The sequence below is a fragment of the Ictidomys tridecemlineatus genome, chromosome 7 (genome assembly GCF_052094955.1).
Source record: "Ictidomys tridecemlineatus isolate mIctTri1 chromosome 7, mIctTri1.hap1, whole genome shotgun sequence".
In the NCBI taxonomy this organism is placed as follows: Eukaryota; Metazoa; Chordata; class Mammalia; order Rodentia; family Sciuridae; genus Ictidomys; species Ictidomys tridecemlineatus.
Window position 1 is genome coordinate 29,266,133 of NC_135483.1, and position 12,255 is coordinate 29,278,387.

Below are 12,255 nucleotides of genomic sequence, written 5' to 3' on the forward strand. Positions count from 1 at the left end.
GCAAATACACTTTCTTCTTAGCAGCACGTGGATCCTTCTCCAAAATAGAACATATGTTATGCCACAAATCATATATTAGCAAATAAAAAAAAAAAAAAATAGAGATGCTACCTACCCTGCATTCTATCTGACCATAATGGGATAAAATTAGAAATGAATCATAAAATAAAAAATAGAAGCAATTCCAACACCTGGAGACTAATATGCTATTGAATGACTCCTGGATAACAGAAGATATTAGAGAGGAGATTTAAAAATTCTTAGAGGTAAATGAAAATTCTGATATAACTTATCAAAATCTCTGAAGGCAGTGCTATGAAGGCAGTGCTAAGAGGAAAGTTCACTATATTAAGCTCATTTATTAAAAGAATAAAAAGTAAAATAAACAACCTGACATTACAGCTTAAAGTTCTAGAAAAAGAAGAACAAACCAACACCAAAAGTAGTAGAAGACAGGAAATAATTAAAATCAGGGCTGAAATCAATGAAATTGAAACAAAAGAAACAATTCAAAAAATTGACAAAACAAAAAGCTGGTTGTATGAAAAAATAAATAAAATTGACAAATTCTTAGCTACATTTACAAAAAGAAAAGAGAGAAAACTCAAATTACCAAAATTTGTGATGAAAAAGGAAATATCATGACAGACACTATTGAAATACAGAAGACAATTAGAAACTATTTTGAAAATTTATACTCCAGTAAAATAAAAAACCTCCAAGACAATGATAAATTTCTAGAGGCATATGATCACCTCAAACTGAGTCAAGAGGACACACACAATTTAAACAGATCAATTTCAAGCAAGGACATAAAGACATCATCAAAAGCCTACCAACCAAGCAAAGCCCTGGACCAGACAGATTCACAGTTGAGTTCTACAAGACCTACAAAGAAGAATTTATAGCAATATTCCCCAAATTATTCTATGAAATATAAAAGGAGGGAGCCCTTCCAAACTCATTCTATGAAGCTAGTATCATCCTGATACCAAAACCAGGCAGAGACACATCAAGGAAAGAAAATTTCAGACCAATATCCATGATGAACATAGATGCTAAAATTCTGGCAAATTGCATACAAAAATGTATTAAAAATAACAGTGCACCACAATCAAGTGGAGTTCATTCCAGGGATGCAAGGTTGGTTCAACATATGGAAATGAATAAATGTAATTCATCACATCAATAGACTTAATGATGAGAATCATATGATTGCATCAATTGTTGCAGAGAAAGAATTTGACAAAATACAGCACACTTTCATGTTCAAAACACTAGAAAAACTAGGGATAGTAGGAATATACCTCAACATTGTAAAAGCTATCTATGTTAAACCCAAGACCAACATCATTCTAAATGGAGAAAAATTAGAAGCATTCCTTCTAAAAACTGGAAAAAGACAGGGATGCCCTCTTTCACCACTTCTATTCAACATAGTCCTTGAAACTCTAGCCAGAGTAATTAGACAGATGAAAGAAATTAAAGGAATACACATAGGAAAAGAAGAACTCAAACTCAAACTGTCATTATTTGCTGATGACAGGATTCTGTACTTAGAGGATCCAAAAACCCCATCAGAAAACTTCTAGAATTAATAAATGAATTCAGCAAAGCTGCAGGATATAAAATCAATACCCTTAAATCAAATGCATTTGATTTATCAGTGATGAATCCTCTGAAAAAGAAATTAGGAAAACTTTCCCATTCACAATAGCTTCCAATAAACAAAACAAAAACAAAAAATAAAACTTGGGGGGCTGGGGATGTGGCTCAAGCGGTAGCGCGCTTGCCTAGCATTCATGCAACCTGGGTTCGATCCTCAGCACCACATACAAACAAAGATGTTGTGTCTGCCGAAAACTAAAAAATAAATAAATAAATATTTAAAAAAAATAAAACTTGGGGATCAATTTAACAAAAGAGGTGAAAGATCTCTACAATGAAAACTACAGAACACTAAAGAAAGAAATTGAAGAAGACCTCAGAAGATGGAAAGATCTTCCATGCTCTTAGGCAGAATTAATATTGTCAAAATGGCCATACTACCCAAAGCGCTATGCAGGTTCAATGTGATTCCAATTAAAATCCCAATGTCATTTCTTATAGAAAAAGCAATCGTGAAATTTATTTGGAAAAATAAGAGACCCAGAATAGCCAAAGCCATCCTTAGCAAGAAGAGTAAAGCAGGAGGCATCACAATACCAGACCTTAGATTATACTACAAAGCTATAGTAACAAAAAATGGCATGGTATTGGCACCAAAATAGACATGTAGACCAATGGTACAGAATAGAAGACACAGAGATAAATGCACATAAATACAGTTATCTCATACTAGACAAGGGCACCAAAAACATGCATTGGAGAAAAGATAGCCTCTTCAAAAAATAGTGCTGGAAAAACTGAACATCATGGAAGAAATCCATATGCAGCAAAAATGAAAATAAAACCCTATCTCTCACCATGCACAAAACTCAACTCAAAGTGGATTGAGGACCTAGGAATTGGACCAGAGACTCTGCACCTAGTAGAGGAAAAAGTAGGCCCTAATCTTCATCACATTGAATTAGGTCCTGACTTCCTTAACAAGACTCCTAAAGCACAGGAAATAAAGCCAAGAATCAATAAATGGGATGAATTCAAACTAAAAAGCTACTTCTTGGTAAAATAAACAATGAGGTGAAGAGACAGCCTACATTTTGGGAGCAAATTTTTGCCACACGCATATCATATAAAGCACTAATCTCCAGGATATATAAAGAACTAAAAAAACTTAACACCAAAAAAAAAAAAACAACCTAGTCAATAAATGACTAAGGAGACAATTCTCAGAAGAAGATACACAGTTGATCAACAAATATATGAAAAAATGTTCAACATCTCTAGTAATTAGAGAATTGCAAATCAAAACTAAGATTCCATCTGATGTCAGTCAGAATGGCAGTTATCAAGAATACAAACAACAATAAATGTTTGCAAAGATGTGGGGGGAAAAGGCACACTTATGCATTGCTGGTGGGACTGCAAATTGGAGCAACCAATCTGGAAACTAGTATGGAGATTCCTTAGAAAACTTGAAATGGAATCACCATTTGACCCACTCCTTGCTCTATATCCAAAGGACTCAAAATCAGCATACTATAGTAACACAGCCTCATCAATGTTTATAGCAGTTCAATTCATAATAGCTAAACTATGGAACCAAACTATATACCTTTCAACAGATGAATGGATAAAGAAACTGTGATATATATATATATATATATATATATATATATACACAATGGAATATTACTCAGCTTCTTCCACTTATAATTTTGATCCATCTTTGTTTTAGTTAGCTTTTTCACTGCTGTGACTAAATGACCCAACCAGCATAACCATAGAGGAGAAAGAGTTTATTTGAGGGCTCATGGTTTCAGAGGTCTTAGTCTATAGAAGACTGGCTCTTTTCCTTGGGGCTCGAGGTGAGTTTGAACATCATGGCAGAAGAGTATGGTGGAGGGAAGCAGCTCACATGGTGATCAGAAAACAGAGACCCCACACGTCAGAGACAAATATATATCCAAAGACACACCCCAATTCCCACTTCCTCCAGCCATACCCTACCACTTCACTAATCACTCAGTTAATCCCTATCAGGGCATTAATTCACTGATTGGGTTAAGACTCTTATGACCCAATCATTTTTCCTCTGAACCTCCTTGCATTATCTCACATGTGGAGTATTGAGAGACACCTCACATCCAAACTATAACTCTTTTTTTTATTTTTTTAAAATTTTTTTTATTGTTGGTTGTTCAAAACATTACATAGTTCTTGATATATCATATTTCACATTTTGATTCAAGTGGGTTCAACCCATATTTTTGCTACGTCTAACTCTCAAATTGAATAGAAAATCTCACATTTTAGCTGTTACAAATTTTATTCTAGGTAGATTAGTTCTACTGTTTGTTATAAACAGGATAAAAATTTGGGGGGGGAGGGAGTATAATTTCTCATTTTTAAATTTTTTTTTGGTGGTGCTGGGGATTGAACCCAGGGCCTTGTGCATGCAAGGCAAGCACTCTACCAACTGAGCTATATCCCCAGCCCAAGATAAAAATTAGTTTGTGTATATGTCCTAGCTACTTCTAAACACAGTCCTGATGGCTCTTCATCAGGACTATCAGGACTCAGCCTTCCACATTGCTAGCATGGTTCTTATCATCACCTTGCACACTCTATACAACCTGTCAGCAGAACAGTATCAATAAACCCTGTTTTGTCTGTCACCTCCTAGGACACCTGAGGAATCAGAAGTCCCAGTCAAGTGGACTTCCCACTGAGTGTTGCTTAAATATCTTTGTTCTATGCCTGATTGAGATTGTCTTGCTTATTTGAGTTTTGATCAATCTTAGTTCTCCATAAAAATATTACTGATTCTTCCCATCAGAGGTAATTTTTAAAAATCTTTAGTGGCACATTCAATATACCATGTTAAGGTTTGTTTTGCTATGTCATATTATGCTATAGATGATTGTTTATTTATTTGTTGATATTTATTTATACCTTAAGTTATTATATATGTATTTATATTATCTTCCACATTTGACTTAACATTCCTTGAAAACTAAGTTCATATTTTATTTGTATTTTTTTTAACTTTAAAAATTAAGGGACTGGGATTAATGGCTCAGCGGTAGAGCGATCGCCTAGCATGGGTGGGACCCGAGTTCGATTCTCAGCACCACATAAAAATAAAGGCATTGTGTTGTGTCCATCTACAAAAAAAAGATATTCTCTCTCTCTCTCTCTCTCTCTCTCTCTCTCTCTCTCTCTCTCTCTCTCTCTCTCTCTTTCTCTCTCTCTCTCAAAAAAAAAATCAAATTACATCCCTCTTTGAACCTCTATTGCAGTGGCTGGAGGAATGATCAGTGTCCTTCTTGTTGCTCCCTTCCATCACTGGTCTATCCTGCCCACAGCTGGGAAAACTCTGTCCCAGCTGGACTGGTTCTTTACATTTCTGTGGCTGGGCCGTATCAGTATCACTCCTGTATGTGGGAGGCTTTAGAGATTCCTGTTCCTAGGTTTTTTGGTAATTCACACAGCCATTCCCTCTGTGGTCTGGTCAACTCCCAGGGATGCTCCCTCACATGGATCTGGGTCCCCATAGACTACACATCTCTCTCTTCTACCCACTTGAGATTATCTTCTTCAAGTAGTTTCTGCCTTTTCAGCAAAATCTTCTGGGTCAAGGAAATACTAAAGGCCCAGATAACCCCTTGGAATGGTAGAGAATGGAAAATGTAACTAATAAAAATGTATTAATATTATGAGAAAAAGTAGCCTTTCACAAACAAGAGGCTAGTAGAGTGGCCCTGAGATGTCAATATTTATAAAAATAAAGAACAAATTTGAATTAGGGTTGTGGTTAGCAGCCAGCTATCCAACAGACTTGATTCAAGAGACCAGACAACTCTAAGCAATATGAAACAGGAAATAAATAATGGCAGATGAGCTCCTGGGAATTTAGTAACTACCACTAGCTGGAAATGTCAGCAAGAATGTTGAAAACATCAGAAGGCTTAGCAAAGGGTAGATAGGATTGGGACTTTGGCATACGACATTGGTCTTCAGGAGGACCAATGGCCTCCAGGTAGGACCTCAGCTTTGGAAGAAAAGAATACTGGGTTGTGCATCAAAATCCAATAAGGAAAAACACCAGGAGGACTGAACATCCAGGAAGGGATTAAAAAATTAACCCTGTCCAACGCTGACTTCATGACTGGGTTGCTGAATCACTAAGCTACTTGATTATTATTTCAGAATTTCTCCTCTAATAGAAGGAAGAGTTGGTCCTTACAATGGAGGTGGGGCTAAATTCCAGCCTGAAGCAGAAATCCAAGTTGCCCCGGGGATGGGGAGTGGAGGAATAGAAGAAGGCATGGAAAGTGAGTCAGGCCATTAAGCCAGACTTTGGATGCACAGCGTTTGAAAAGGACACTGGCATGAAAATTAATCTTCACACACTTCTGCACACATGGATACTGTCAACTCTTAACTTTAAACATGTTGACCAAAATAAAAATGGCCTGCTTTTTAAAAACCACCACTTATATTTCCTTTTCAAAAGCTCAGTTGCCACAATCTAAGGTAGAGAATGACTCAAATGTTGAAAAAATATAGTGACAATATTGTTCTGATGTGATTGTTCATGAAGTCTCCAAGAACTGATAGCACATTTTTTGGGAAGATAAGAAAGTACATCATGAACGATTGCCAGTTTGTGAACCATTAGTTAGGAAACACTGTGCTAGGATAACTCGAAGACATTCAGTTGAGCAATAACCTTAATTGCTGCAGTGAAAACACTTGCATGTTATTTAATGACTTCATAAGCAAATCAATCCAATATATTTCCATTTTCAGCTATGCCACATTCTACAACCACAGCATGCTTCTCTTAAACTATTAGTTAAATACATTCTTCCTCTTGCTTTAAAACTTCTAGTAGATCCCTAATGTGCTCCATGTCAAGTCCAAAGTTTTGCCATTGAAGAGCTCCATAACTTGAATTCATTCTGCTAGTTTAGTCTTCCTGCATTGCCCCCTGGCACAGTATCCTTTTTAATCTACCACCTGAATAGGTCATGTTACTCACTCAAACTTACTTTCATCTTCTGTTTTAAGCTAGTGGAATAAACTAGTTTGTCCTCTTCTGGATATCTAACTGCCACCATCTTTTAAAATGTATCCAAAAGAACTAAAATCATCACACTATTAACGATACATGCATGCACAATTCGTGATAACCAAGTTATAGAACCAGCCTAGGTGCCTGTCATCAAATGAACAACAAAAGAAAATGGATTTTTACACAGGCACAAAGACGAACAAAATTATGTCATTTGCTGGCAAATGGATGAAACTGAAGAACATTATGCTAAGTGAAATAAGCCAGATTCAGAAAATCCAGGGTCAAATGTATTCTCTCATACGTGGAAGCTAGAGAGAAAAAAAAAGAATAAAAAAAGTTACATCACAAATATAAAAGGAAACCAATAGAGCAGGCAAAGGAGATTGAGAGGTGGGGAGGGAGAAGGGGAGATAGCATGGGGAAATAGTGGGAAGCGAAATCAACCAATTATGCTATGTCCATGTATGAATATATCACAATAAATCCCATTGTTTTATATATATATATATATATATATATATATATATATATATATAAAATGCACCAATTTAAAAAGTAGTGATAGAAAGGAGACCAGCAGAGTAAGGGGATCGGGGGAAAAGGGAGGGGAGAGAAAAGGGAAATAGTAGGTAATGAGATTCATTAAATTATGTTATATGGATATATAGATATGGCATAATCAATCCCACTATTATGTATAATTATAATGCACCAGTTATAAAAAAAATCTAGCTCTTCTTCCATTTCCTCCATGAAACCTTTTCCAATAATACTTGCCAAGAATTTTCTCCCTTATTTCCACTCTCAGTATGACAGGCAAAAATGATCAACTTCCTAACATCCACTCTCTCTTTCTTTCTTCTTGTGGAATCCTTATTTTATTCTGGGAAGCTTTTTTGGAGCAAGAATGGTAATATTCCAATCAGGGAGATATAAATGGATGTCTAGAAATTGGTTTCCTGATTTAGACATGGCATCACATTTTCTTCTGGGTGCTTCTTTTATTCTTTTTCTAGAACTTGGACCAGAAGATGCAGATGGAGCAGTGATCTGGTGTTTTTAAAACGGACAAAAAAAAAAATAAAAGCTAAATGCTAAGGGTGGAAGGGTGGAAAGAGAGGGAAACTGGACATATTGATAACATCATGGAGCTACTCTACCAACTGTACGGCTGCCTACCTATAGCCAGCCTTTCTTTTCTTTCTTTTTTTTGTTCTTATGTGAGAAAAATAAACCTTGTTGGGTAACTCACAGTATGTTGGTGAAGTATATATGCAGCTTAATACAATATCTATCTTGTACCCCCACATATTTAGTCATTATCAATTTTCTTATACTCTCATATTTGTTAATTTTCTTTCTACAACAAGATATTGTCTCCTCAGAGATGCATGACATCTTATGTCATTATCAATATTTCATTACTATTCTTCTCAGACGTGTTTGATGTTGAGTAGCTGTTAGTGGAAATGCTGATGAAATTAACTGCATCAGTCAGCCAATCATAAATTAAACTATGTGTCCTGCATAGCAGACACAGTACCTGCTATGAGAGTTTGAGTTTTGAAATGGTTTCATCATGACAACAGAAATCAGATACTTACATATGGAGTTTTTAACATATTCGTTTAAAAATGGTTGTTAAGAGTTTTTTTCAATTACCTTTCAGTACTTAATTTCATTACAATTCTCTATAAAGGGAATACTCTGAATTGCCAGTGAATGAAAAATAAAATAAGTAGATAGAAGATAGAGTCAAGCAAACTTATTGAAATTACTCTATGTCTTGTAGACTAAGTATTATGGAATGGATGATATAATACCAGGATAATACTGTAGTAATATATTTCCAATGCAAACAAAAAGAATGTTCTTTTCTTTAGTTGTGAAAGAAATATTCTTGCAATTGAGAAAGTCAAGAAACTAAGTTTCCAGGATTTTGAATGAATTATCTACATGAAATTAAAATTAACCAAGAATGATGAGAACAGGTGATGGAGCAGAAAATGATGCACCAGTACTAAAGTGATTTTGAAAGAGGAAGACTGATTAGGAGACAAATGATAGTAGTAAGGAGATTCAGTGAGAGATATTCCCAGTGATTGTGTGTTGGTATGAAGTATGATTATTAAAAGTATTTTTTTATTACAGTTTTGATTTTTCTTACCCAATCATTATTATAAAAAATTAAATTTCTCAACCAATAGCTTTCTTTTATTTGTTCTTTATTATTTAAAAATTTACTATATTTTGTCTTTTAAATTTTGCTTTGTAGAACTTATTGAGGTTTTTATGTGGCCTAATATATGGTAAGTTTTCATCTGTTCCATTGTTGTTTGAAAAGAATGTGAAGTCTCAGCATTGGGGGCCTGGAGATTGATATGTAGCTCTTGAATTCATCTTATTAATTATATCGTTCCCATAATGAGAAAGTCAAGCCTATTTTGTATTGATCTAAGAGTATTCTGTATGTTTGCTATATAAATAGTTTGTAATGATGAAGAGACTATGAACTTTTAGAAAATTTTTAATCCTTGTCATGAACCCTGAGATTTCAACTTAGAAAAGGTAAATGATGCTAGGCTTATGATTTTTCAGTTGAAAGTTAAGGGAGTTTGCTTAAGTTTTAAAAGACTATAGGAAATTTAAGATAACTTCGTAATTAACACACACACAAAATCTCTCTCTTTCTCCCCACCCCACACTTTATTAGCTGAAAGAGTTTTAGGAAGGAATTGTTAGTAATTATGTGTGTTTATCTGATCAAGATTAGCATATACTAATCTAAAAAATGCACTTGAAAATTTGCTTAGGGAAATTAAGTCCATGAATTGAATAATTGACATTAGAATGTAGTCTATGCTAACTTCAGTTGAGAAAACATTAATTTTTCTCCTGAAAATTATTGTTATTTTTCTATAAATTACAACATTTATAGGTGAAACAAAAGAGTATTTTAAGATGGATTTACAGACTTAAGGAAATTTGGAGTGTTTAATTGGGATATTTATTAAATAGAATATTTAAATTCCATGTAATTTTAAGTAGTCTTTTCTGGACACATAAGCTCCTAGAACATCAGAAAACACAGAAGAGGGAGATTGGGTATGGTACCTGAAGGCAACAAACAGAAGAAATCTCAGTAAAAGATTTTGGGGATAATGACTTCATGAACACAGGTATCATAGAATTCTTCCACTGAAATTAACAAAAGAATACAAATGTGAAGGTACATGCATACATGGAAGAAGACCATTCTTATTTTACAAAGTTTAATGAATTTTTGCCAGATATATTGCTTATGGGACCAAATTAAAGGAAACACCAAGAAGTTCACAACTCTCCCTTTTGAAAATGTAGAATAATTTCACAAAGTAAATGAACAAATGTCCTAGAAATATATTGGTGACATTTCCTAGTTTTGAGGGATCAGGACTGCAAATCAAAGAATAGAACACACTGGCATGGGTCTAGGGAATATTTCATTTGGAATCTGTTTCATTAGCACAGACCCTCTGAGTCTGGAAGTAGAATGTTCAATGGAAATGTGGTCACACTTTATAGGAAACAGATTCTCCTGCCACCATGGGCCCCTATAAAGAGGGAACCAGACAAAGGCTCATCATATACCTGGATTTATTCTGAATAGTGAAAATCAGTGGACATATATTAGGAAGGAGTAATAAAGTAGATCTTGGATAGGAGGAAGTCTTTTTGGATTTGAGGGGGAAAAAAACTTGAGTTAGGAATTGGCTGAGTCACAGGAAAGTGACTGTGACTTGCCTTGATTTTTTTCCCTGTCCATCCCAACACTAGAAATTAATGCTAAATATTTGCTCCTCTACTTTTTTCTGTGGTTGCAATGGAGTATATCCAGGCTCTGTCTCATTAGAGTTCTAGTCTATGAATCAATGGCAGGTAACTGGGAGGTTAACTTACTTTATACCACATCCTCTGAATTTTCAGGTGACCATAGAATCTTCATTTTTCAATGTAGACTTGAGAATGAAAGAAGGTGGTATATGGCTGATTTCTGTGCATATTTTAGTTTGATAAAGTAATGAAACTTACTCAGTATAAAATGTAGAATAGACACACATAACTTCTTTAGTACATGCATTAATTAATGCATGTGATCTGTGCAGTGGATAGGGATAAGTAAAGCAGCTAGGCCAAGGAGAATTGGGGGAAAACTGAATAGCATTGGTGCATTGATAGTTGATATTAATAGCAACCAATGATAAAATGAATATACATCAAATTCATCCATCTTCAGTCTCTCCCAGGGAAGCCAGTCTACTCCTGCAACACTGTAAGAGAATAATTGATAATATCTTATGTTTGAGCTTCTTAACCATATTCTGCTATCACCAGGGAAGGAATTCATTGGCATTTCATGTCTGATAAAAGATATTAGCCTTATTAAGAAAAATTGGTCAGATATAACCATATTTGGGATGTGGCTGTGGCTCAGTGGCAGAGCACTTGCATGGCATGTGTAAGACTCTGGGTTCGATCTTTAGCACCACATAAAAATAAACAAATAAAATAAAGGTATTCTGTCCATCTACAACTACAAAATTTTTTTAAAGATAAATCCATATTTGAAGTTGTTAACTGTTTTCTGTATTTCTCTGTTGGCTTAATGAGTAAGCCAGAATCTATTCAATGTGAGCTTTAAAGTAGCAGTGTAGTATAGTGAGAGGAGCAAGGACCCAGGGTCTGCATATATACTCTGTCACTCTCTAGTGTGTGATTCTGCACAGATCACTCAATTTTCCCAGTTCTGTTTCTTTCTCTGGAAATGTAGCAACACTAACTACTAACTGTAAGAATTAAATCAGACTTTAAATAATCTAACATAGTGTCTGAAACATAGAAAGTACCCAATACACACCATCCAGCCTTTAAATATGCCTTATAATTTATTCCAGAGGATATCAATATCTTCTATCCTAGAAATAAAAAAAATACCCCAAATCTCTTGACCTATTGATTTAAAACCATAGAGACCCAAAACTCAGCTGTAAATTACAGAGATATAATGTTTCCAAAACATCTGAAAGTATTTTCATTGTAACTTCCTTTCTCAGTCTAGTATATTTGGATACCTGTTTTTATTTTAGCATTTACAATTGGAAGTCTCAAAGCATATGACATACTTTTAATTTTTTAGAGATTGAATTTAATTGCATTATTTTCTAGTGGCTAAAAGTCATTCCAAATGTATTGCTGTGTTCTTCCTATATATAAGATATGAATGGGAAGGTAAGAAGATTAGAAAGAATTGAGGATAAGGAAGAAATCACAACGAGAAAAGTGAAATCAAAACGAGAAAAGTGAAATCAATGAGAAATACTCTCTTTGTCTTCCATCTTAAGTTACTCTGCCCACTCACATACAGAGTGTCTGAAAAGGTGGTATATAAAAATAACTGGCTTCTGGGCATATACAATTTGGTAGAGTAATGGAGTTTAGTGAGCATGGGGCAGCCATGAACTCCTTCAGTATATGCAACATGTGATATGAGGAGTGGGTGGTGTGGGTTAAGTAGGGCATGGGAGATTGGG

General features: G+C 34.9%; 1 non-coding gene across 1 annotated transcript; it reads right to left on the reverse strand.

The window, feature by feature from the left end:
• Positions 1-4,023: 4,023 nt before the first annotated feature.
• Positions 4,024-4,096, reverse strand: Trnaa-ugc (transfer RNA alanine (anticodon UGC)). Its single transcript has one exon. It is a non-coding gene; the product is annotated as a tRNA-Ala (tRNA).
• Between the last annotated feature and the right edge of the window lie 8,159 nt (positions 4,097-12,255).